This window comes from Pleurodeles waltl, chromosome 1_1, assembly GCF_031143425.1.
Source record: "Pleurodeles waltl isolate 20211129_DDA chromosome 1_1, aPleWal1.hap1.20221129, whole genome shotgun sequence".
Lineage (NCBI taxonomy): Eukaryota > Metazoa > Chordata > Amphibia > Caudata > Salamandridae > Pleurodeles > Pleurodeles waltl.
Genome location: NC_090436.1, coordinates 948,025,099 through 948,049,216, shown reverse-complemented (window position 1 = coordinate 948,049,216; position 24,118 = coordinate 948,025,099). Strand labels below are relative to the sequence as shown.

At 43.2% G+C, this 24,118-nt stretch overlaps 1 protein-coding gene and 6 non-coding genes across 8 annotated transcripts in view; 1 reads left to right on the top strand and 6 right to left on the bottom strand.

The window, feature by feature from the left end:
• The window catches only part of LOC138289702 (alcohol dehydrogenase 1-like), a 452,749-nt gene that overhangs the window by 267,487 nt on the left and 161,144 nt on the right, over positions 1-24,118 (top strand). The gene's annotated exons all lie outside the window — the stretch shown is intronic.
• On the bottom strand, positions 4,803-4,877 carry LOC138292307 (small nucleolar RNA SNORD99). The gene has a single exon (XR_011202647.1). It is a non-coding gene; the product is annotated as a small nucleolar RNA SNORD99 (small nucleolar RNA).
• On the bottom strand, positions 5,364-5,435 carry LOC138292210 (small nucleolar RNA SNORD49). Its single transcript, XR_011202613.1, has one exon. It is a non-coding gene; the product is annotated as a small nucleolar RNA SNORD49 (small nucleolar RNA).
• LOC138292294 (small nucleolar RNA SNORD65) lies at positions 5,812-5,883 on the bottom strand. The gene has a single exon (XR_011202641.1). It is a non-coding gene; the product is annotated as a small nucleolar RNA SNORD65 (small nucleolar RNA).
• Positions 8,190-8,262, bottom strand: LOC138292290 (small nucleolar RNA SNORD65). Its single transcript, XR_011202639.1, has one exon. It is a non-coding gene; the product is annotated as a small nucleolar RNA SNORD65 (small nucleolar RNA).
• LOC138292166 (small nucleolar RNA SNORA16B/SNORA16A family) lies at positions 12,231-12,365 on the bottom strand. Its single transcript, XR_011202603.1, has one exon. It is a non-coding gene; the product is annotated as a small nucleolar RNA SNORA16B/SNORA16A family (small nucleolar RNA).
• Positions 13,004-13,146, bottom strand: LOC138292177 (small nucleolar RNA SNORA16B/SNORA16A family). The gene has a single exon (XR_011202606.1). It is a non-coding gene; the product is annotated as a small nucleolar RNA SNORA16B/SNORA16A family (small nucleolar RNA).

Below are 24,118 nucleotides of genomic sequence, written 5' to 3'. Positions count from 1 at the left end.
AATCCAGACGTAAGAAATGTTTGTATCTGCATTGTTTTGTGCCCTTTCCTCTCACAGGCACCATACCTACCTATTAAGTGTGGTACCATTGTGATCCGGTAACATGAGGAAAATTTTATTTTAGCCAAAATGTAGGTTTAAAAGGGCTTCTGTGTAGGAAAACTTGGGAATACTCAAGCAGGTCATCCCACTTTAGACATTAAAAAAAAAAATATATATATATATATATATATATACACACATACACAGATTTGCTCCAGTTTCTGTAGGCACTGGCTGAGCTAGGGCCCAAACTGGTTACTAACATTGAGAGAGAGAGAGAGAGAGAGAGAAAAAAGCCATTTCAGTGGAACTGTGTCCATGTTGCATTTTAGGCCCATCTTTGCCATTGGCAGAAAGCCTACCAAACACAAGTGAGATACCATTCATAATCAGACTACTGTGTCCCTTCCAAATGTAAGCCCATGTTTAAAAATAATTGTAAAAACCCCGTGAATCATGTATGGGGAGCTACAAATTCAGAGATGAGCAAATAACCAGTGCTCCTAAATTCAGGATCTGATAAATGTAGGTTTCTTCATACTCATTTTACCATATGAACTGCTGTATAGTTAATAAACAATCAAAAGCCATTTTAAGGTGCAGCAGAGATGTTGGCTCTGAAGAGCCCAGCGTCTTGAAGCCTACAAACTTGATATAGCTCCAGTTAGATGCATGCATCCAGATGTTTTTTCTACCAGTTTTGAAAGATTTTCTTGGGGTAAAGGTAATGGATTCACACAAAAATCGCCACTTGCTATCAGAATGGTTTACTTTTCTAAATCTTGTTTTCTTGGATCACCTGTGGTAACAACAGGGTCAAGACTGATTTGCATATGGCTGGGTCCAAACTGTAATTGCATGGTAGGCAAAAAGCTGATGGATTAAACCCTGATCTGTGACTGGGGGTGAAGGTTTGATTTGTTCTGCATTTCGTCCACCAACTGTTTGCATTCACACTGCTTTCCACCATAAACTGAACGACGCTAAAGTACAAAAGTAGGAAAAGTTTACTTCTTAATGCCAAAACTGTTGTGTTTAAAAAAAAAGTTTGTCACTTCTGCATGTTCCGGCAAGCTGGTGAGTTTCACAGGAAACTTATTGTTGGTTCCATTTTAAGAGGACATGTCCCAAAAAACCCAAGATCACACAAAATTGACCAGTGCCATCATAAATTTGCACAAAGACAAGTGTCTGCAGCCTCTGCTTGCAGAGAGATCCTAGTACCAAAGGTGGTGCTGTGTTCCAAAGGAAGATGATCCAAACAAGAGCAACAGAGGTGGCAACATTATGCAACAATGTGTGAAAGAAAAAGCCACAGCCCAATCAGATCTCAGTTTGGCAAGTGATGGCAACATTGAAAACAGGTAGCGGAGCAAGGAACAGGTCCACTGCTGAGGGAGACTGCACCAAACCAGAAAGGCACTAAAGATGCTGAAAGGTGGTCAGAGTACAGGTAATGCCATTAAAAACCCCAAACACTGGGCTAGAGTCTACACACTTGGACCAAGACCCTGAAGTCTATGCTCAAACACTCAACAGCTATGAATCATGGTAACTTCCAAGAACACACCATCAAAAGGAACTCTGCTGAAAATGAGAAAGCAAATGGGTGGGGGAAGGAAGAGAAGCAGGTGCAGCCACAATTGAGAATAACTTAAAAACACTTATTTGCAATGCAACATGGGGAGAAAATGAGGGAATTGAGGAAACCTCAAATGAACGCACAACCTTCATCACAGGAGCAGGCAAGGCTATATCAAACACCTACCTCAGGTCTGTTTTATATGCTGAGGCCACTGCAAGTAGTTATGCGCAGACACAGCCCTTTGGCAATGCACTGCTTGGACTGCAGGCAAGTGTCAGATGCTCTTGTGACAATGGTAGGAGACATCAAGTAAGGGCCCTTTAGCTCCCAGCAAAATGAAAACCTTGGAATCTCTGCAACATCTTCCAACCTCAGATTTCCACACAAGGTCATTGCTCCTCTCTCTTGTTCTGCCTAAGCCAGATTACACCAATGGCCTCTACCACGGATCATGTCTATTATGAAAAAATTACAATGCATTCAGAACTCAGCTGCCAGACTACTACTACTACTACTACTACTACATGTAAAGCCACAAGCCCACATCTCTCTTGCCTTGAGGGCAGGACATTGGTTAGCAGCTGCCAGAAGATCCATCTTAAAGCTGCTGTGTATCACCCACAAAGCAATACATGGAAAGGGACTGTTTTTCATCAAGAATAAAATCAAACATATTCAAAGAAACCTCTGCTCAAAATTGGGACTGCTTTAAAACACCATACAAGACTTTAGGTGGCACATCCTTCTCTGTTCAAGTGGACCAATATGGAATGTATTACACCCAACCCCCCCCCCCCCCCCCCCAAATATAAGACCCACAGATAACTATCTTGACTCAAGAGTTGGCTCTTTTCTTCATAGCCACCATATGCAAACAGCAATGGACTGCATATGCCAGTGTTGGTTAACATTGTGTATGTAAGAAATGTTTTACCATTTTATAGTAAGTAGTCTTTAAGCCTGTCGCATGCATATTTACAGTTAAATGTGCACATATGTATATACAAATATGTATACAATTGGTGTGCGTGTATTGTGTATATTCTATGCTTAACATTTTCATAGATCATTGCATAGTTCCTAGATAAGTTAGATTATATACTTATGAATTCATGCTTTTTTATCTGAGTAAGCAAAAAGTAACTTAAAATTAAGGTGTTATTAAAGTCCACAAATAAACCTCAAATATTGCAATTTGAGTGTTTATACAACAGCTTTAAATTTCAAATTATATCCATTATATTCCTTACACATTCTCTATGTATTTTTATTACTTTAGTCCAACTGTAAATAAGAAAACTCTTGTAAGCTTTACTGTCTCCACATCACCCGATACATCTATAGGTCTATCCTCCATCCTTAAATAGACTCATTCCAAACCCATTCTTCTACTATGATCTCCATTATAACCCTGCCAAAGCTTTTTCTCTACTGCTCTTGGCTCACCCTGAACCCCACTTTATGATCTCCCTCACTCAAAACCCCTATGATCTCCCTAACCCCTTCCTACAAGCTTCCTTACTACATCTCCTTTACTCATCCCAAGCCTCATCCTATTACTATAAACTCCCAATTAACAAGTCAGAATTCTTGCCTTTATCCCCATTCAAACCTACTAACAGATCCTCAGCTCAAATCAACTTGTACCGATACTGTACTCATTTCTTCATACTAATTCACCACTAATCCTTTAGTGTTTGAGTAGCATGGTACACTGAAGTGCTTTGATGCCTGGTCAGGGGTAGTAAGCACTACACAAATACAGTTACAACATGAAGTGGGATGAGAAGACGATCAGAGGATTCTTAGCATCAACCCCACGGACCTACCAACAAGCATGTTAGTTAGGGCAGCCTCATCAAGTAAGGACTTGATCACAGCCTAGCAACACCAGAGAGGGACAGAATAGGTTTTATTCAGGAGTGGAAGTCGATCGCCTTAGGCAAATAGGTACTTAACACCGTACCAAACTACTAAAAAAAGCCTACCAAGTTTCAAATGAAATAATGCTTGGAGCAGGCGCTAAAAAATACTCCAGGAAAAACAAGCTTTGGAGTAGATTCTCCCTGGTTTCTTTCCTTGGTACTTTTTCTATTTTAGGTCTGAAGCCAGACATCGAGACCAATGCTGGATTTCAGGTTAACCATTTAATAAAAATGAAAAGGTTAAAATGAACAAGAAGTTATTCTGCTGTTGTGGTAACAGGACTGTAAGCAACTAAGTACATCAGGAAAGCCTAACTGCATGTGCTAATGAAGCACTCAATTCACAGTACTTCCCTTCGCAAGATGTCTTGCGACACTAGCAAGATCTCAGAAGACAGGGAACACGTTTCTACCTGAACTGGGTAATGAAGATCTTGTTCAAATAATGCCTAGAGTACGACTCCTGCACAGAAACTTCAGATTTTAGTATCGAGGCAACTAAAAGAAAAATGTTAACTGCCAAAATAATCAATATTTAATAGCACAAGCTCTCCTTTATATCAAGATATAGTTGACCTTTATTCCTTACTTTTTTTTTTTTCTTCTTTTTTTAAGAGAGGGGAAACATGGTAGTTCGTGGATATAGAATGTAAACTAGTAATACTTTTAAGTTGGTTAAAATTATACTTTCATTTTGCCTCACGCGAGTGAAGCAAACGCTGGTCCGATTGCCGTACATGTCTCATACCATATTCCCGGCACACCTTGTGACCAGAGTGCAGAGGTTAAGTAGTGTGTTTTAGAAGTTGCCCCGTGGTGCCGCACCATACAACAAGGAATAAATTAACCTGCAACATGAATGCCCACAAATAAAAAAAAATAAAAAGAAGAAACTGGAGATTCGCCAATAAGTGCATTTTATTCTGCGCAGACCGGTGTGGCACGAAAGTGACAAAACAGTTCAATTATCTATCAGTTTACAGATCTAAACTTGCAATAACAGTAACGAAGATGGAGGGCTGACCAAAACTGAATGCCAGTCTGTGTGGCTATAAATAACTACTTGTGCTTCCCTCACACAGAACACCAGGCGCACTCAAATACCAAGCAAAAGACTTCAAATTGGAATTCAGCATAGCAGTCCAGAACATGTTATATTGTTGGCATGACCGACAGACCTGCAAGGGAGGAGGGAAAAAAAAAAAAATAGGTGACAGACCACTATGACGAGCACAAAGTTATATCAAACAAGCTGGTCTCAGTCCCATATCCGCAAGCCTCATCCAGTGAGTCAGCAAGTTAAATTGGTGTCATCACAGACCAGGCTCCATTAAGTACCCAACTTCGGATAAGATTAAACAGAAAATAAGTCTCTGGGGCACGATTAATATACCACCCGTCCATCAAACGCTGGGTCATAGGCTAGATCTTCCTCTTCCTCTCAGTCTATCCTTACAAAATGCTTCCTTAGAACAGCCTATGCACCAGCCATGTTATATTAGCTAATGTCTGGCGAGAAGGATCCCAGCGATTTTAGTTTTTTTCTAGATAATTAGACGTACTCCTTGCCCCTTAAGTAGCGAGCAAGTTCGGACCCAGCAATTAAATCTAGGTGTAACTGGGAGTTAGACTACATCAAAAGGGGGATATGCATCATACAACATTGTTACGACTTACATAGTGCATTTTTCTGGTGGGCATGCTCCAGTGTTGATTACGTATTCGCCACCAAGAATGGTCCTAAAATTACAAACATCACTTGAAGAATCCAATACGGACATACAACACAACTTAAATGGTTAACAGCATCATGTCAGAAGTTAAAAATCTTCAGTTATCGCATCTGTCGGCTTTTCCTATATCCTTTCGGATTCATCATGTTGATGCAGCGTCAGTAATTAAAAGAATAGCTCTACTGTAAATATGGCCTGCTTACCATTTCGGAAGAAGCTCCTGGGACCCAGAGAAGGAAGCTTAGTCATCCAAGTTATTCCTCGCTATAAAAATGGCAAATAGTGAGTTACATTCAATTCAAACAGAGCCTATGGCAGTTTAACTGTGTAATGTCGGAAACTGAAAACTCGTCAGTTGTCGCATCTGACGGCTTTTCCAAGTCATCATTCTGCACACTGGAGACCCGAAAATTGAGAAGTGCCAACTCCCCAGAAGCCCAAGTTCTTGAGCCCTGTAAAGACAAAACTAAGGTTCAGCTACTATAATTTCAGACTGTTACAAGCTATGATTCACCACCTTAGGAGATCTCAGAAAAACCTTCTCACCACTGACAATCTGCCGGTAATTCCAGCTATTTCAGTTTGGGTTTCATCATGGAAATAACTTCAAAGCCACTAGAGGGTTCGAGGGAAGGACCGGTTTTATTTAGAGAACAATCAAAACTCACATGCAAGATGACCATTTAGTCACTAAAAAGCCAATATGACTCGCGTACAAAACTGGGGGTTAAAGGTAGCCGGGGCAATTTTACTTGCAGGTCTGAAATGATCTAGTATTTAGACATGCTTTCATTGAGGGGGAAAAAAAAACAAAAAAAACACACACCACCCAGAGGTTTGAAGCCCTTGTTTTACGACTGGAAAAGGGACAGTTTTAGATTATGTATTCAGGGTTTATTTTCAGCCTCGTTCACTTCCCGAGAGGTTCAGCTTAAGTGCTCTAAAACTGAATTGGATACCTCCCACGACCCATGCTAATTAATCATCCTCATGCGCCGTCATGGTGTCCATTACATATACTCCAAAGCTATGCAAGAGCCATTTGGATGATTTTTAGAGGTGGGGCAGAAAAGCAATGTACAAAAAGACGAGGATTAGATGGGTAAGCAATAATGCAGTAGGGTTAATGAGGTCTAGAAAAATATAAAGTTAGGGGAAAGCAGATTCAAAGCTTTAGAATAGGGTCAACTAGTATTGCAAAGGTGATTCAAAATGCTTGTTTTAATTCTTGCCTTTAACTGTGTCCTAATGGTAGCAGTGGAGGATAATGGAAAGTTAAAATTTACTATCGTAATTCCAGCATTTACTATTCTAATGCCAGTCCTGGAACATTTAGGAAAGGCTGAAAAGTAATTTTGAATTGGATAAAGTGCTTCCCTGAGGAGCTAACATTCCTGTTTTTTTTATTTTTAACATTGACAAGAGCAGCGCGGCTGTAAATTGCCACATAAAGTGACATATAGGAATATTAACAGTGACAACCATACTCTCAATTGGCTATGACAGAGCTCACAACAAGTCTTCACAGCTTGAGGTCAGATCCTTCGATAAGCCACATGACCTCTCTTAGCATTAATTTCTATTTGCGAGAGTTGCTGAACAATTACGACAGACCCATGAACGGGTTTTGCCTTCAGAAAGAGAACCTGCACCTACAGTTGCCCCACGATATATATTTTTTTGAAATGTGAGAAATGTTCCCATTTAGTACTGCCTCCCCATTTGCATGTGGGGGTAAATTATGAAGTCCAGGTTTTACTTTGCATTGTGGTAAATGCACTCCTGCAAACACAATGGGGTAAACAGGACTAAGTTCTGGAATGAAGAGATGGGGCGGTGGATGAGTGTCCTTTTATGGGTAGCACAACCAGCCTACGTTTTACATCCTGAAATTGGGGACGACATATGGGTAACAAGAACGCAGAAAAAGTGCATACAGTAAGTCAGGAAAAGAACTCCCCACAGTGCGTGCTGGTTGCAGCAGAGTTGCTGCTTATGTGGTCCTGTACCCCCCTCTACATGCTTACAGGTAAGGCGCATGCTACAGGCTCATTCCTACAACATGACGGGACTGCATACCTGGAGGTACGCATACTGGGTATATGGTCCCCTGCAATGCAGCTGAGGTCCCTCTGTTGGTCCTGGCTGAAGGTGTGGTGCTGCACAGGGAGAACATGAGGCTGCACAAGTACTCACTGGCTTCCAGCTAGGACGCAATACTGTGAGCTTACAGCGCTGATGTATAGAGTAGATGGAGACACCTGACCTGTAGACAGCAGAGGGTGTTGGTGGCTAGGAGAGGTGCCCTTGGCCCCGTCAGAGGCCCCTTCACCCAACCTTGCCAGCTGTCATGCTCTGGGTGGACCATGCTTGCCCTAGCCTTACTGCTGGGGAGCCCGCTTGGGCGGGGGTAATTGTTACATGTCCTGTGGCGTACGGAGCCGCCTCCCGCGGCAATGTTCTGCAAGTGAAGAAATGTTGTTAAGCACGAGGCTTGTATCCCCAGATTGAGTTGTGGGAGGAGAGCAAGTGCATGAAATACAATATAGTATGGATTTGCATTAGGACATGGTTTAACGTTAATTGTGTGTCTTTTGCAGATACAAATCAATGAAAATGCTTATACCCGACCTCTGCCTCTCAATAATTCAGTCGCAGCCCTTGTGTTTCAAAGATTAAACGGAGTACACAGAAATCAAGTCTTTAGATCCAGTTTGAGTTTACGGTTAAGAACCGCTGGCCTAAAGCAATACAAAACAAACTACTGATTAACAAAATACTTACCATTTACTGCAAAAGTTGTGTTCCGTATCATTGCGACTCCAGTAGGGCTACAAAAAAAACAAAGTACTGTCAATATGTGCAGTTAGTACAATAGACCAACATTTAAATGTGCTCGACAGTGTTCAGAAAAAAAACAGTATCACCACAAACAATCTGCCGGTAATTCCAGCTGTTTTCAGTTGTATCGTCATTAACACCATTATCAAAATTAAATTTTAGAAATCTTATCAGCATGCCTTACCTGGGCAAGCAGACCAGCATAGGCGAAGACCCGACTTCTAAAAAAAATTAAAAAAATAAACAATTCAAATCAAACTGTCTGGTTTAACTAGCAAGGTCAACGCAGGGCACAATGACCTAGTGTTACAGTACATCTATGACCTAAACGTTCGGCACTACAAGTTAATAACCCATTGTAGTCATTGGCAGCGCACTAGAGCAGGGCAGAGCAGGCTAACTAACACTCATCCGCACCGAACCATTAATGGAAGCATTGTGCCTTCAGAGTTTCATAATCAACACAACATATTCTGTGTGGTGCATGAACTTGTCATCACAAGACACCAAAACCTGGCAGAACATTCCACCCGTTAGTGTCCTTGTAGCAGGGACTGGAAGTGAGCAATTTACAGGTCCAATACCAAACTATAATTACCCAGCTATACAGAAAGCCTTACAAGTGTATGGTACACTGGCCTCTCCTGAAGTGCCAACGGCAGACTAAACCGGAGCACGGCATCAACTCACCTTTACATATCAGCCGCAAGGCATTGTAAGGCAAATCTCATCACGGGGTGCTCTGAATACCTAAAAAGTGGTCAACAGATTTTGTAATTAATAATCTGATCTGAAGGCTCATGTCGAGTATCAGAATCCACGCCCACCACATGTAGTTACACAGGCAAACAATTTACCTAGTATATTAGCAGTACAACATGCGTAATAGGCACGACTGTTCCAAAAAAGGTAAACAAAAGGCCTGAATAGTAGGAAACGGGAATGTTTTCCAAACGCATCGCGATGTCAAGACTTTATTCATTTTCTGGCCTATATGCAGTTATTCATTGCAGTTGTAGGAGAGTAGAGTGACTGCTTCAAATATAGTTTGAGCTGCCAAAGACCATCTACCTTACTTTTCCATGACGTTGGAGGAGCTTTAGCTACCGTAAAGCTAAATTCCTCGGTTACCATGCAGGTCAGCACAATCAGCGCTACTTGCTTCAAATCTAGGATTAGGGATCTAAATTTAATAGGCATAGCTACAGGAATTACATGCCAGGTGAGAGCTAGAATATGCAGCAAGGTTCAGTAAATTATGCAGCAGGAAAGGCGTTGCATTTATGTGCCGTCATATGTTTATTAAAGGATGCTTCGTTATTTTTATTGATTGTCTTTAAACTTGTCAGCAGTAGGTTCTGTTATCATGGTTTAACTGTTGCAGGCAGACAATAAGTTCTATTTCAATTGGAAATTTTTATTCAGCATGAGAGCGTAGTTTATATAACCTATATTAGAACGAAATATCTATATATTAATTAATGTGTCACGATACTGCATAGAAAACTATAATAGCGATTTTGCTTAAACGTGTACTGGAATTGTGACCATGAGTGGCCACCAATGTAGACGCAACTAATAATGATGAATAAAATGTTTGTTAAGTTCAATTAAGCTTATATTAACGTTTGTATTGTTGAAACTGTATTGAAATTCTTCATAGGCCTTAACTTAGCGTGAGCTGCATTTTAGCTGCTCGGCTTTTATATTAAATTAATTTTCCTGTTTTCCAGTGTGCTGACTCACAAGGGGGCATGACCCTGCAAATGTTCTTTTTTCTTCAAACTTGGAAGACTAATGTATCCACATTAAGGGGCATATTTATACTCCGTCTGCGCCGAAATTGCGTCGTTTTTTTTTTACGCAATTTCGATGCAAAACTAACTCCATATTTATACTTTGGCGTTAGACGCGTCTAGCGCCAAAGTCCATGGAGTTAGCGTCATTTTTTAGCGTGGACACCTACTTTGCGTTAATTATATGCAAGGTAGGCGTTCCCGTCAAAAAAAAACGACTGAGGCATGTGCGTGGGATTTATACTCCCGGGCAAAAATCACGCCCGGGAGTGGGCGGGTCAAAAAAAATGACGTACGGCCGCTTTTGCGCCGTTTTTTTAGCGCCTGCAAAAGGCAGGCGTTAAGGGACCTGTGGGCTCTGAAGGAGCCCACAGGTGCCCCCCCTTGCCCCCAGGGACACCCCGTCACCCATGCCCACCCCAGGAGGACACCCAAGGCTGGAGGGACCCATCCCAGGGACATTAAGGTAAGTTCAGGTAAGTGTTTTTTTTTTTTTTTGTTGTGGCATAGGGGGGCCTGATTTGTGCCCCCCTACATGCCACTATGCCCAATGACCATGCCCAGGGGACAGAAGTCCCCTGGGCATGGCCATTGGGCAAGGGGGCATGACTCCTGTCTTTGCTAAGACAGGAGTCATTTCTATGGGGGGTGGGAGTGAAAAAAAAATGGCGCAAATCGGGTTGAGGCGCAAAAATTGCCTCAACCTGACTTGCCCCATTTCTTGACGCCCAAGCTCCATATCCCCCTACGCCGGCGCTGCCTGGTGTACATCGTTTTTTTTAACGCACACCAGACGGCGCCGGCGGCTAACGTCATTCAATAAATACGGCGCCCGCATGGCGCTTCAGAATGGCGTTAGCCGGCGCTAATTTTTTTGACGCAAAACTGCGTTGGCGCAGTTTTGCGTCAAAAAGTATAAATATGGGCCTAAATCCGTTCCCAGGCGCATCTTTGGTGCTCTGAAATGAACGTTAAAAAAATATTGAAACAAGTGTAGATTAATGTTATGTACAAGGTCACTTAGACCGGTGAACGACGAAAACTGCTGACCAAAGGACGTGCCAAGAGATGCCAAAAAAATGAAGTAACGCCGTATGTGCCACCTCGGAAGACGTCAGTTATGAAAACCAATCAACAATCTCTAAAATAACGTGGGGTGACAATTGGGATTACCGAATGAAACTTGATAGGTTAAAGATAGTAGGGTATAGTAAATGTCCAATAGAATTTTGAGGGAATGTACTACGAAAAAGGGATAAAAACCCATGTCACAGAAAGGTCGGGACCATTAGGTAGGGAATGCTATTGATTTTATCCAGAAACTGTCACTCTGGTGACTTGAGACTTATTAGAAACTATCCTCACCCATAGACTGCCCATTTACACTTTTCCTCCTTATGAGGGAAGTATCCCTTTTTGCCCTTTAGTTAAGTCCTGACTGATGGCGATTTGTCTGATGTCTTGAAGACGAGTCTGAACCTGTGCGCTGACCTAATCATTGGAGGGTTATTATGACAATGCAATTGTAATTTGTCTTTTTGCTTTTCCTTTCTAGGCACCAACACATAGCTAGATGTTTTCCAAATTGGTGTCTAAATTGTTTTGTATGAAGCCCAACATGCTAATGCTAATCAGTGGTTAGGACAGGTGTTCACTAAAATTGACGCAGATAGACAAACGACTGAGACTATGCTTTGTTGAACTGACGCAATATCAGATACTCTGCTATACTTTGATCTATGTTTACGCCATGCTATGTTCTAATGTTTGTAATTCTAGCCTTAATGAAATCTTATCAAAGTTACCATATTGGGACTATGTTGCTATGTTTCTTGGTTTTGAGATTAACGCACTTAATCTTAGATTGTAATTAATAGGGAATAAAATTCTACTAAACTGGTGTGATTATTCATGACTGAAAGGTCATGGTAGCGTCTTGAATTGATTAATGACTTTGACTAAGGTGAAATGTATTGTTGTGATAAATATAGATGACATTGATTTAGTGATTGACATATTGATTAGTTATCTCGTCCTACGGTGTCTCTCAACTGGGTCAAAAGATTCATTGGCCTAAAACGAGTCCTAATGTGTAATAAATTACCATAGAGGGACGCGTTAGCAAGCACATACAATTCAAGCCTTACCGAAGTTACAAGAGTATATTGTTTTCTCCTTTTTGGCGCCACCTTTAGGCATCTGCCTGCAAAAAATAATAATAATAAAGAAGCGCACAGCATTAAACTACCACCCCTAAACGTCAGAAAGCCCACCCCGACTGGTGGCCAGAAGCACTATTTCAAGGCAATTATGTACTTTCCTGAAATGTTGCTCCCCAGTAACCATCACACTGAGCAGCGACCGTCAAGGAAAGGCGATTCTCTGGGCTTAATTCTATCCACATAAACCACAACAAGTCTACATGGCTTGGATAAAAGCCACAACATTACCCCAATAGCTTAGAAATACACTCCCTCACATTACTGCAGGTAGGTAGCCATAGTTAAGTGCACACAGAGTCATTAGTACATACAGGATAGGATGTTGTGTCCCACTGCCCGCTATCTTAACCGGGTGTGCCAGATTCGTAATGGGGGTGGTACGCTATAATAGTCAAGACGCTGGTCAGGGTGTAGGCGCACTGTAGTTGGACGCAGCGGCACAAGGATTCCTCATTTGAATTAAGACGTTCCACCATATATTGCCACTAAGTCACATATTGTAGGGCCTGCGCCTAAGTTACTAGGGATACCAACTGAACCCCTCTGAACATCCGGGCACTGAAAATACGGCACAGTCGTTCTGCTTGTGTGGTCTTACCTAGTACTTTCAGTCCAATTCATCTTCAGCTGCAAGGAGACTTTCGAAATACAAGTCTAGAAGTTAAAGCGCATGGTCAGTTAGCCATCTGTGGCCGTCGTGCATCATAATACTGGTCTGACAAGATTCCCTCATGGGAATAACCTGGCCAGTGACAATATGACATTCAAAAACAAGCGGGTCATATAGACACGCACCCTGGTGGCTCAGTGCTGCGTCAGCCGGTATCAAAAAAATACATACTTATGAACAATTTAATAGGCTTGTGTTTCCCTGCAATGTTGCCAGACCACTATACAGAAAGTGGAAACTAGCGACCGTCAAAAGAAACGTTTGCTTTTGGCACCTGTTAGTCCGCACTAGCCAGACATTTTACTGCTAGCATGGCTTCGATCAGGGACTTGAACAAAACCACTAAGTCAACACATTAACTAAACTCAAGGCAGCATACAAAATAAAGGAGTGTTAACTATCCCCGTAACGTCACAACCTATGGCTAGTTAAAATGCAGACGCATGTTAAAAAAAATAAAAAAACGCTTGGTTTTTACCGCAATTACCATTTCCACTAGAAACAGCCAATTGAGTTAATAGACTTATTAGATCGTGCCCCCTTTGAAGACATATGAACTGAACATACCACCGAATTAAATACGCCCAGCATGAGCGAAGACATGTAGAAAGTGCAGAGAATATTTAAACATTCGAGTGTTCGACAGGTCTGCGACGAGCCATGAACATACAGAAGGCGCCTTTGTCGCCGAACCACGTGGTTCCGAGTTAAAACAAGACTCCTTTACCAACCTCCCGGGCCTCAACATGCACCACAGTATACAGAGTTTAGCTCGAAAATACTATCGCAAATTAAATCAGTTGTGATAACAGACTATGCAAAACAAATCAAATAAAAAAACGCAACTATTCGCCGAGTCCAGCGACACCTTAACCACTCGTTTCTTGGTCCTGACCTGACAACGTAAAATATTTTGTGATCGAAGGAACGGTTTACCAACGAAGAGAAAAACGTTTTTTTTTTTTTTTTAAATATTATAAATCTAAAAACTCGGCAAAAGTACAATAACCTGTGTAACACGGTCGATAGTATGGGAAGCGCTCGATTCTCCCAGCGAGATACAGAGGATAAAGTAGTCCCCACACCCAGCGAACCTCGCGTGTTTTTTGTACTGGGTAGCTGCGCTGGAGGAGGGCTAACCACCGGAAAGGGCATGACGTCTGCGTGCCTTCCACTAACCAAAAGAAGCGATTCTAACAGGCAAGCCAACTTGCCAATGAAAGACACTGACGTGACGTCGCAGTGCTCCGAGCCCCTTTTTAATTACCTAAAGCATCTCGCTAGCGATACGCATGCTTTAGCTCATGCGACCCAGGTTCGACCCTAATGAGATCAGTTCTCAGAAGCATTTATACCCACTTGTACTCTGTGCATGTAGTTGTATAGGAGTACTCTTGTACATACTCCTCCATATTAGTAAAAGTGCAAACAGGACGAAGTGTTTCCCATTTTATCAGTTTTATGAATATCCCACAAATAGTTCCAGTGGGTCAGCCAATTCACAAAAAACATTTAAGAGAGTATATAAGTTACTAGATGAAAACTATGTTACTATACCAAATTGTCTTTGTGAAAAGGGATTGTAATTTTAGAGGAGAGTCCGACAAAGTTATCTATAGCCCATGAAAACTTCCAAGCGAATTGCTTTGCTATATTTGTTGGTGTGCTCACACCAGTTTTTTCTGGGTTTAGTACACTCACAACCAGTGCTTTAAATGGGAAAAAATAAGTGCAGGTACTCATTAACATATACTAGTAGTGTGGTGGGTGGGGCTAGGGGCGGGGCTAAGATCAAGACAAGGGATACTTTAACTTGTATACCAATTGCAGCACATGACAAGGCCCATGAGAAATGTGTTTGAACAAACAAAACAAGTTAACTCGTTAAACGAAATGTAAGCGAAACACAACGCTATTTATCTTACTGGCATACATATTTTCTGTCGTTTTGCACAATACTATATATTCTTGAACGTGCACACACAGAAAGAAACAAGCAGAGGCTCACACCCAAAGCATTCCACACAGTCCTCCTTAAAGTGCCCCGATTCTCTCTCTTTCGTTCACTTTTCTCTCACACAAAGACACACACATACTAGCAGGCAAACACACATACATAAGCAGACCCTCGTTCAAGAGACTCAGGTGGGATCAAACCCATTTTAAACTTTCCTCCCACGGCTTTCTTAGTTGTCACTGTCAGCGGGGCTGCCTCAATTCCTGTGTTTACACAAAGCACACAAGTGTGTAAATGTGATTGACAGCACAGGGCCTGAATGGACACTGTTCTGACAAACACAGCGTGATCGTAAATACCCAGACATTAGGCACATAATCCCCACTGAATAGCTCAGCGTGGGTCAGTTTAGGGCGACAGAAGCACCTTTGCTGTCAGAGGCGGGTTCAACTCTGAGAGCCTAGTGCTCACCAGCACTAGCAGCTAATGAGCCTACCTTTCATGAGTACCGGTACTCTCCTTGGCAGCAGAGAAGTGCCGGTACTCAGAGTGAAAAAAATAAGAAGTGCCGGTACTCAGTACCTGTGAGTACCGGCCCATTTAAAGCACTGCTCACAACGCAATTTGTTTTTATTTAAAGAATCGTGTGGCACAAAGTTTGCTTTCACATATTTTTTCCGTTTCATTCCGTTTTATGTGCGTACGGCCACAAAGTAAAAAGAGCCGATGTCTTTACAAGGCACCGTTCAGGAAGTTCGACATTTCAAGAGTGGATCATTGACCGATATGTATGAAACCTAGCAGCTCTGCACTGATTTCATACTGCCGGGCCCCGGGAGCCAGCGTGAGAGTTCTCGCTAATGCATTGCGTCAGTTTATGAAACCCAGGACAACAGTGACCTCTACCTGTGAACGTGGGAATTTACGTCAGATAAAGCCTCACGGCAAAGGTACAGCGCGGTCCCAGCAGTAATAAACTGGTCGCACTGAGGGAACCTCTCAGGCACTTATCAATAGAAAGGTTTTCCAAAGCTCAATAACGAACCACAGTGCCTGCGTGTTTTCACATTCATAAGAGCCATAATTTACATCGCAATGAACAATGCCTTATTTCTTTAAACGTATCAAACACAAAAAAACTGTTTCTGTGAAACGCTCCCTAAATTGGTCTGTCCTGACTTTCACGGAGGGACTACATGTCCCAGGATCCCCTCTTGCTGCCTACTGGTGGGGGGCCGCCTTCTCATCGCAGGCGCTACAAAGCGCACCGTTGTTTACTGCTGTCCTGACTTTCACGGATTGACTACACGCCCCAGGATCCCCTCTTGCTGCCTGCTGGTGGGGGGGCCGCCTTCTCATCGGGTGCGCTACAAAGAGCGCCGCGCTCCGCCGTCTGCGCCCGTCCGAGGCCGGGCTGGGCAACCCCTCGTGGCCCTAAGGTAGGAGCTATCCCTGCAATGTATTGAAGCTTGGCATTATAAAACTATTTAAAACTTGCCCCACAGTTGTTTTTGTAGCATCTAGTTGTTCTAAATGGGGAAACGTAAGGCAAGGGGTAGCCTGCCGGTGGGCACTGTTCAAACAAAAATTCCCAAATTGCATCAAGCGTCACATATTTCATCTAGTTGTGTGACTGACAAAATTGATAATTTGATCGAGGAAGTGGAGTCCTTGTTGACTAAAAAGAAGAAAGACTCCCAGAAAAGATTGAAGAATGGTTCACTCACCACTTTCCTATCAGTCAAATCGCGGGGCAAGGCAAATATTCCCGACAGTGGTGTCATTATAATGCCATCGACGGCACAGGCTGATGGAACAAATACAAGCGCCAGGGATCCATGCACACTTCAGATAAGTCCAGAGAACCATCCTTTAGACAGTGTGATTGTACATAATATTCCCTGTTCCAATCGCTTTTTACCATTGGAGTCCCAGGCCCAAGCTGAAGAACTGGGTATTTTTAATCCAAGTGCACAACCCACAATCCATCACTTTATTACATCTCATCCTCAGGAGGATTTGGTCGCCCTTGTCACTGATCTAAAAGAAGAGGTAAAAGAACTGAAGATATTAATGACAGAGGTTTTGACCTTTCTTCGTTCCAACAGTTCGTCAAGGGAAATTGTTCCTGTGCATAATCCAGAGTCAAACCCTAATTCTACTTATACCAATGAACTTGGTGCTAGGAAGAAGACTGTTGCTTGTCTAAGTAACAATCTTGACTCGGACACTAGAGACTCACAGATTAGTTTTATTAGTCCCTCCAGCACAAAAGTCATCCCTGTGCTCCAATGATTTCTCGACCACGTACCAAAGTGGTACGGGAACCGCCCACTGTGCAAACCTTATATCAAGGTTACCCAATCCTCATGTGCAGAGTCCCTCCTTTAGCGCCTAATGCATAGGAAGATAGTGCTTCACTTACAAATAAGGTTATCTATTGGATACGGCACACCAGACAATGTGGTTCTGTTATCCATATAGATATAATATCGGCACAGCGCTATACAGAGAGAGGGGGCCATTGGGACACAATAAAGCTAGTGCTTTCTGCGCCTGAGTTGGTAAGGGGCCTATTATCCATGGAGATGCAGAACCCCCTGCAAAGTGGTTCAAATATCCACATCAAAAGCTGCTGGCCTGCAAATGATTCTCCATTGAGGAGAAATTTTTCTACCCTGAACCATAGCACTTGAATCGAGAGAGATGATCCTTTAGCTATTTCTGAGGAGACCCCTGCTTTAGTTAACAAGAAGGAGCATGTTTGCCAGAACGCGACGACTAATCCAGGGAGGCTGCAACAAGTAGCTTTTGCTTCAGACATTGATTGACTGCTTTTGCCTTGAACTGTCCGTGAGAGTAGTGGATCCTCTTGTATTGTTAATTTGCAGGTAGAAGGGGTTTCAGATTCAGACTCTCGTCCCCTAGGAGTAGGGTTTCGGCATCTGATGCTTCTGATGCACTTATGGTCACATTATCACCTAGGAAGAATCATGTTAGACCTTGTATTTTGTCATCCCTCCGGAAGGACCCTACAACCTGGAGGACTTTAACCCCAAAGCTCCTGACATGGAATTTGGCTGGAATTCACAATAAATTAGATGACCCAGATTGGGGGGAGTTTATCGACAAATTTGACATTTGCTTGTTCCAGGAAACTTGGTCAACTATTAATGTTTTTAGACAAGGGTTCAACTCATTTTGCAAAGAAGCCAGACTGTCCCTGGCGGGGAGAGCGGCGGGGGGTCTTATTATATGGACAAGGAACTCAGATCTGGGCAATATAAGAGAAATGTATGTGGACTCAGATGACATACTGGCCTTATCTATTCAGCAAAAGCGAGGGTTTCCCCTGTTGTGTTTCAATGTTTATACCAGACCAGATCCTTTTAATCAGTTGTCAAAAACTATCCAGGTATTGAATGCTTTGGTATTAGATTATATAACATCACATTTTATTTTTGTTGCTGGGGATTTAAATGTGTCACTTGAGCCGAACTCTGTATTTTCTGAGATTACTCAGATAGAAAATGTATCATGGAATATTCCTCCTTTTTCTTCTTTGAAGAAGCAGTCCAAATCCTGTAGTAGGGCCTTGCAGCTGATAGACTTTATGATAACACATGGTCTTCGCCCAGGAAATAGGCATTTTCCTTCGGACTCTCCTGCAAAGCCCACGTTCTTCAGAAGGTCTTATAGTAGTACATTAGATTATGTGGTCATTGATGTGAGGATATGGCATACTATCCAAGATATCTGCATAGGAAATCAATACAACAGTGATCATGCCCCTATTTTAGTTACATATGATGGGCTTATTTCTAAAAGAATAGATATGCAAAATAGCAACAAAACTATTCCCCCCCAGTAGTCTCTTCTAACAAGCGTGCCCTGAAATCGGATTGTTTTAAAAGTTCATGAAAACTGTGGGGGAAAATGTTTGATTTAGTATCAACTCACCAATTAGTGGACGGTCTTTGTTCATATTCCCCTAATGAGTTCATGGCCTTACATATAGATCTTTTTTCTACTTCGAAGGAACTTTTCTATAGAACTGTTAGGGAAAATAACTGTTCAGTAACTGGACCCCATCACAGGTGGTTTGGTAAAGCATGTAGGGAGTCCAAGTGTAGCTTGTTAAAGGCAATTAAATCTAAAGATAGACATCTGATACCTAGCGCTAGGCGTGAGTACGCATTTGTAATAAAGACCTCCAAAAATAATTGGGAAGAAGAGTCATGGCAGGATTTGCTGATAGCAGCTCAGGAGAAGCATCTGAAACATTTTTGGTCTTTGGTGGCTACCAACGGGCTAAATGAGAATTTTAGACCAGATTGTTATATTCCGCTGAAAATTTGGGTGGCTCACTTCATGAAGTTGTATGACGTTGAAAGCAACGCTTTCTCCATTAGCAGTACTGTATTTGGATTAGACTCCTCTCCCTTTGAAAGCCTGACTCTGTTTACCCTGAACGAAACTAGGAAGGCCATTAAGGCCCAAAAATCAGGAAAAGCCCCCGGCTTAGATGGCATACCTGCTGATTTATTTAAATCTGACCTTGACATGTTGGGCCTCTGTGTTAATAATGTATCAAATGCCGTCCTGGCTAGTGGAAACTATCCCCGCTCCTGGAAGGGAGCAATTATTATACCCATTTATAAAAAGGGGGATAGGGCCGCTCCTGTGATTTACAGACCAATTAGCCTCCTGGATAATCTCCCCAATTTTTTTTTGCTATCAGGTTTTGATAAGTGTTAAAGAATGGTTAGAATAGACTCAAGCCCTCAGTGATCTCCAAGAAGGTTTTAGTCAGAAAATCTGTACAATTGACCAGATATTCAGGTTTCTCATGATCAAAAGGAAGACTGTAGACCTGGGTGCAGGGAATCTTTTTGTGGCCTTTGTGGACCTCAAATCCGCGGTTGATCTGGTCCCGCACTGCAAATTGTGGGAGGTACTGGACGGAGCCGGCTCCTGAGTCCCCTATTAAACTTAATTAAAAGTTTATATACTGGGAGTTTTGCGAAAATTCTTATGGGGATTAAATGAGGAGGTAACAAGAGAGATTCCGATTAAAAGAGGGGTGAGGCAGGGATGTGTGCTGGCTCCCACACTTTTTTTTAATGTTTATCAACGCATGTATCCCTTACTTATTGGACTGTGACAATGATGCACCAAAACTAGGCGGTACAAAGATTCTGTGTCTGTTATTTGCGGATGACACTTTGTTACTATCCCAAACTGCCCCCGGCCTTGCAAATTTACTCGTGAAGTTTATGTGCTTTTGCAAGGACCACGGCCTTGAAGTTAATACCTTAAAAACCAAATATATGATCTTGGGTGACAAAAAACATAAAATAAGGAGGACGATTTTACTGGATGGGGAAGTATTAGAGAGAGTTACTGATTTTGGTTATTTAGGAGTCAGACTAGAGGATACGCACAAATGGCAGGCCCATTTATCAAAGGCATATATGAGACTGAAACAGAATTCGGGGGGCATCTTGAGATTTGCTAACAGATCTCCCAGATTTACAATCTCCCCTGCAATAGAAATATATAAAGTACAAGCTAGAGGGGGGGCTCTGTACGTAGCAGAGCTCTGGGGGCATGGCAATCTGTGGGATCTAGAGCTTGCTGAAAAGTCATTCATAAAAGTCTTGCTAAAAATACCTGCTAGTTCCCCCACTTTGCCTATTAGGATGGACCTAAATTTAGATTCCATCACCCACATAGCCGCTTTAAAACCAATACTGTATTGGATTAGGATTTGGTCCATGGATCTTTTCAGCCCATACAGAACGTGGTTGAATGCCCTGCCGAGTACACACATAACAAGGAAAATCCCATGGTGTAATCATGTCGAAAACAGTTTTACCAAACTAGGGTAGGGCTTGTTTTGAACAGACCCCCATCGTCTTCCAAAAAATGCGGCACAAGTTGTTAAGGATGCATATTAGTTAAACTTAAAAATAGGAAAGCTAGCTGAGGTGTACTCGTTCAGTTTGACAGATAGATTCATATCAGTCAAATGTCATTATGAATTAGAAAATTATATGGACTTGATTTTATCCCCCCGAGCACGTGCACTTTACATTAGGTTTAGGTTGGGGTTGTTACCACCACACACTTTTACTTGCAGGTGGTCACAACAGGATAATCAACAAGAACTATTCCCAATGGGCTGTGAGACATCTGACTGTGTCACTCATGTGTTATTCCATTGTCCCACATATGCCAAACAGCTGACTCGATGGATTATACCTCTTTGCAGGTCCATGGGCATTAACAACCGGCTCCTAGCTCTTAGGATCTGCAAATCGAATACCCATGGCATTGTGGCATGTGCTCTGGCTAGATTCTTAGATGCAATTTGGCACATAAGAGCGAAACGGTTAGGGGCAGCTTGCAATGCACCACACTAAAGCAAGGCTAAGTCTGTAGATAAAATTGGATGTGTCGCTCTTACAGGGAATATTTGATTCTAATTTTAAAGTTCTCATACTGTTTTTTCTATTCTGTATTTTAAGTTAGGGTGAAGGATTTTATATACATGTCTTTTTACATTGGTGATCTTTTATCATTTTTGACTATGTTTTAGAATCTCGTATTTTAATCGCTCATTTTCGAACATTATTCAGTTAGAGAGTTTTATATTATTGCTCTTTTATATTTTCAATGTGTGTATCGTATGATGAGCTTTTTTGGTACTTTTATTATCGATATAAACCTTAATGATGATGATGGTACACATGTAGCATTTGTCCCAGCCCGTAGAAATGAACAAGTGTTCAGGAATAGAAAAAGCTATCACTCTATGAATGTGCAGATGGTGTGTTTGGCGGACCAGTACATCTCCCATGTGAATGCCAAGTTTCCTGGCTCTGTGCATGACGCCTTCATCTTGAGGAATAGCAGCATCCCATATGTGATGGGCCAACTCCAGAGGCACCGGGTGTGGCTAATAGGTGAGCCCAAAGTCACCACCCAGTATAAGTTTGTGTCTGGGTATGTGGTAGTCACTAATGGTTAGTTTGTGTCTAACAGGTATCCCTCGATATTTGCAGGTGACTCTGGTTACCCCAACCTCTCATGACTACTGACCCCAGTGAGGAATGCCAGGACATGGGCAGAGGAAAGTTACAATGAGGCACCTGGGTGAACAAGGAGGATCATTGAAAGGACCTTTGGCCTCCTGAAGGCCAGGTTCCGGTGCCTCCATCTGACAGGTGGATCCCTGTACTACTCACCCAATAAGGGGTGCCAGATCATCATTGCATGTTGCATGTTGCACAACCTGTCCTTGAGATGCAAGGTGCCTTTTCTGCAGGAGGATGAGCCTGGAGATGGTCTAGTGGCAGCAGCGGAGCCTGTGGACAGTGAGGAAGAGGAGGCAGAGGAAGAAGATGTGGACAACAGAAGTAATATAATACAGCAGTAATCCCAGTGACACACAAGTAAGACACTGTAACTTCACTTTACAATTCAGTTTTCTGTTGGACATTATACATGGCAGCCTGATTTCCCTATGTCTATGGTCACTTACTGTACCCTTTGGGATCTCTATTTGCAGATCTCTGTGGCCCACTCTGGCTCCTGGTATTTTTACTGCTGGCCACTAAAGGTCATACCAATTTATAAATGACTGTATATATTACTTGCAATGTTTTCAGAATGTTGTTCTAATACATGATTCAATCAATTGACAGACTCAAGATTAGTATTTGTTCCAACAGTGTTTATTTAAGTGCTCATACGTAGAGGGGGATGTGCAATGGGCTGGGGTGATGGTGGAGGAATCTCCAGTTAGAGCCCAGTCTCTTTGTATCACAGGTGCATTGTCCAATGGGGCATAGGAAGGGGGACAGGGTGACAGAGTGGAACAGGAGGGTGACAATCAGGAGAGTCTTATTTCCTGGTGGGGGTTCTGGCAATGTTCTCTGTTTTCTGCCTGGATCGCAGGGACTGTTTGCGGTGTGGTTCTCCTTCGGTTGGGGTGCTGGTGGCCTGTTGGTCCTGTGGTGGGGCCTTCTGTCTACTAGCGCCGGAGGAGGTGGGGGGATGTTCTTTGGTGTGGCTAGTGTCAGGGGCCCGTTGGTGTGCCACTGCCTCCCTCATGGTCTTGCCATGTCTGCCAGCACCCCTGCAATGGTGACCAGGATAGTGTAGATGTTTTCGAGATCCTCCCTGATCCCCTGGTACTGTCCCTCCTGCAGCAGCTGAGTCTCCTGCAACTTGTACAGTATCTGGCCCATGGTCTCGTGGGAATGGTGGTATGCTCCCAGGATGTTGGAGAGTGCCTCCTGGAGAGTGGGTTCCCTGAGCCTGTCCTCCCCCGTCGCACAGCAGTCCTTTCAGTTTCCCTGTTGTCCTGTGCCTCTGTCCCCTGAACCATGTGCCCACTGCCACTGACCCCAGGTCCCTGATCATCCTGTGTTTGTGGGGTTGCCTGGGGTCCCTGTAGTGGTGGACACACTGCTGATTGACGTGTCCTGGGGACAGTGGCATGGGCCCGCTGGGTGGGTGCTGTGCTGGTGTTTCCTGAGGGGGGAGGCTCTGTGGTGGGTTGGGACTGTGCCTGGGTACCCAACTGCCCAGAGGTCCCTGATGGGCCAAGTTGGTCATCGTGATCCAGGCGTGCAGAGCTGCTGTCATCACTGTGGGCCTCCTCTGGGGGGGACTGGATGTTGGTGGCAACTCCTCTCCGGTGACTTAGAGTAGGGTTCCTGTGGGGATGAAAATGCAGTGTATCTGTGTGTACCATCTTGTGCATGGGTTTGTTTCCCTGTATAGTTGGGATAGCCCTGGCAGCTCAGGCTTGCGTGCGTGGTGATTTTGTGGGCTAGGTGATTCTCTCTAATGGGCATGCTGTGGTGATGGGTGTCCATTCAGGTCTGTGATGGGGGTCCATGGATTGGTGTTACATGCAGGGCTTGGTTTCGGGATGGGTGGGTTGGAATGGTGGGGTATATGTGAGGTGGTGGAGTGATAGGGTGAGGGTGGGGGTAGGAGTTTGTGATGGCATGCAGGTAGGGTGGGGGATATAGTAGTAATGATTTGACTTGCCAGAGTTAAGTCCTCCTGCTACTCCTGCGAGGCCCTCAGGATGCACTATTGGCAAGTCTTGCTCCTCCCATGTTGTTAGTTGTGGGGGAGGAGATGGGGTCCACCGCCAGTCCTCTGTATGGCTACCTGGTGTCTTGCAACCACGGAACGCACCTTCTCCCGTAGTTCGTTCCACCTCTTCCTGATGTCATCCCTTGTTCTTGGGTGCTGCCCCATGGCGTTGATCCTGTCCACGATCCTCCGCCATAGCTCCATCTTCCTATCAATGGACGTCTGCCGCA